Genomic DNA, 2,500 nt, shown 5'->3' with positions numbered 1-2,500 from the left:
ATGTGATTATTCCCATTTCGCTTAGAATCAGTGGAGATAATATTATGTGACCAGTCGCCTCAAATGAGTGTTATCTCCGGACGAAGCAGGTGTTTAAGATGTAATTTTGAGGTTAACTCATAAAATTAAAGCTTTCTTTTTAGGAGATTAAGTTTGTTTTGATTCGGTTTTTTATATTAATTTCAATTAACATTAAATTTCCCAATTAGTATAATTTAACTTTAAACTTAATTGTTTTCATCTACTTTTATTCGACATATAACTGGACACACGAAATTGGGAGTATATTTCATTACGTTGACGTTTCCTTAAAGGGGAATGGACAGAGACTGATAAGACGGGGGTTGTGTCGCAGAGAATATCAACAAGACAATAGATAAGACACAAGAGTCCGTTCTATGTAAATTCCATATTGACTTAAATTGACTCCTCTCCTACCAATTGCTTGTAGCCCTCCCTACTTAAAAACCAGTCAGGAACACAAACTAATAATATAGATATTCACAATTTCATTTTAAACTTTTGCATACTTGAGCTTTACTCTCAATAATGGAGCAATTTTTTTCCAGGAAAGTTCCGACAATCATGGAAAAACACTGCCTTTTTAATTGAGTCAGCCCAAGTCCCAGGTTTGAGAGTTTTTACGAAAATTAGGGTAATATTAATCGATTGATATTTGAAGGACGAGTTTTCTGGCCATTATTTCAAAGACGTGTTGTTGTTTTTTTAAAGTATTGCTCAGGATCTTCAAAGATATATAATAAGTTTAATAATGTCACTACTTCTTCTGATTTATAATAATAAATAATAATAAACAGACTTACTCAGCGAAATTGGTCCAAAAAAAAGGAATAGGAGGAGATGGCGGGGGGGGGGGGAGATTGATCTTGGTATTTCCTCTATGGTAAAACATGTTTTATTTAGCACCTTTTATGATCTGAACATCGTTCAACAACTTAAAACGCACCGGTACGAAAGTTGTCCCAAAATGAAATTGGAACAAAACAATAAGTAGAGAATAGTCTGGGAAAAGTTAAAAAGACAGAATGATCTAAGTTGAATTTCTTATTGTACTGCCTTAGGAAACGCACGGCCCCTAAAGGATTCGTTTCACATTTCCACCCTTCTTTAGGCTCTCTAACCTCATCCCAGTTCTCCCAGTTTCTGGAATTAGAATCCAAGTGTGCTATGCAACGACTTAGACTTACTACAGACATCCTTCGCAAACAGATATCCAAACTACCACACACCATCGACACATCCTCCACATGCTTGAGGCAAGGTACTTATAATAATCATACACTTTACAAAGCCATTAGGTTATTCATACATTTATGTAAAACTAGGCTACAATCTGGCAACGTGTTCTAAATGCAACTCAATCTAACAGGAAGGGTCAATTGATCGTAGCTTACAAATTTATCAATACCCCCCCCCCCCTAACTTTCCACATTCTAATCTCTTTTACTAATCGGTTGGTGTGTAAGGCTCAAAGGCGGACTGACACCATAACCCATTGATCATTGATCAGTGAATCCCCTTAATCTAATAACCCGTATTGATCATGGGTACCATAACTATATCTAAACATTCCACTATTTACTAGTTTATAGTTGATTTTAAACGGCGTGTTGTGTTGAATTCAGGGAATCACAGGACATGGTGGTATGATACATGCATACAATTATTTGTATACAGAATGTTTGATTATGCTATGTATTTAGCAGCGTGGATTTAAAAGGTGAATTCAAAGTGTCTGAGAATTATTTGTGCTGTGTTTATTTATTTAGATGTGAATAATGTGTGTCATTTCACCTGTAAAATTATAACATTTGTCATTTAGTATTGTAAAGACTTGATTTTAAAATGTGCATTTTTGTTGTGGGAGCTTATAGATAGAACCAATTTGACGTCAATCAGCTCTTTGTTATTGTTTTTCATCTGCCAGTTTTTATGAGTAGTTCCCACTAAACGGTGTTAATCACTATGAACCTTAAATTTTGTGTATGGATAGTATGCGCTTGGCTAAGAAGTTCACAACATTGCCATCCGGAAGTATAACGGACCAACACACAAAACTATGTGTAACCTTGAACGTTTATAGTCTGGTTAATACAGTTTAGTGAGAATTACTCATGAACGCGGATGGCATAAAACAATAACAAAGATCAGAGTGACATCATCTTCGTTCTTTCTTTTTGTAAGTTATATTGCGCTGGCGAAATGTGAGTTGTTTTTTGGGGGGTGTTTTTTGGATCAATACGATGTGGTTTCAGTGAAAGCTAAACATCATAGACTATTTTCTAGGAATTGTGAGGAACAAAGAAAGTTATAATTTGCATATTACATCTTTATTTTAGTTTTCCCTTATTTCCTTCTATCTTACATCAATTATTAACATATTGATTATTCTTTCACATGTGAATCTCTTGTTTTACAAGCTCATTGTTGTGTTTCATTCCTATTTAAGATAATCCAATACACCGGCGAATGCCATTTT

The 2,500-nt window shown here is 34.6% G+C and overlaps 1 protein-coding gene across 1 annotated transcript in view; it reads left to right on the top strand.

The window, feature by feature from the left end:
• The first annotated feature begins 1,626 nt into the window (after nt 1-1,626).
• LOC144972800 (coiled-coil domain-containing protein 33-like) overlaps nt 1,627-2,500 on the top strand; it is a 48,710-nt gene continuing 47,836 nt past the window's right edge. The window contains exon 1 of the mRNA XM_078914453.1: nt 1,627-1,665. The gene's annotated coding sequence lies outside the window, so the exon portion shown is untranslated. The remainder of the gene's footprint in view (nt 1,666-2,500) is intronic.

This window comes from Berghia stephanieae, chromosome 5 (assembly GCF_034508935.2).
Source record: "Berghia stephanieae isolate SIO BIC M18660-M18661 chromosome 5, UCSD_Bste_1.3, whole genome shotgun sequence".
Taxonomy (NCBI): Eukaryota; Metazoa; Mollusca; class Gastropoda; order Nudibranchia; family Aeolidiidae; genus Berghia; species Berghia stephanieae.
Note: the sequence above shows the minus strand (reverse complement) of the source record. Positions and strands in the feature narration are given on the sequence as shown.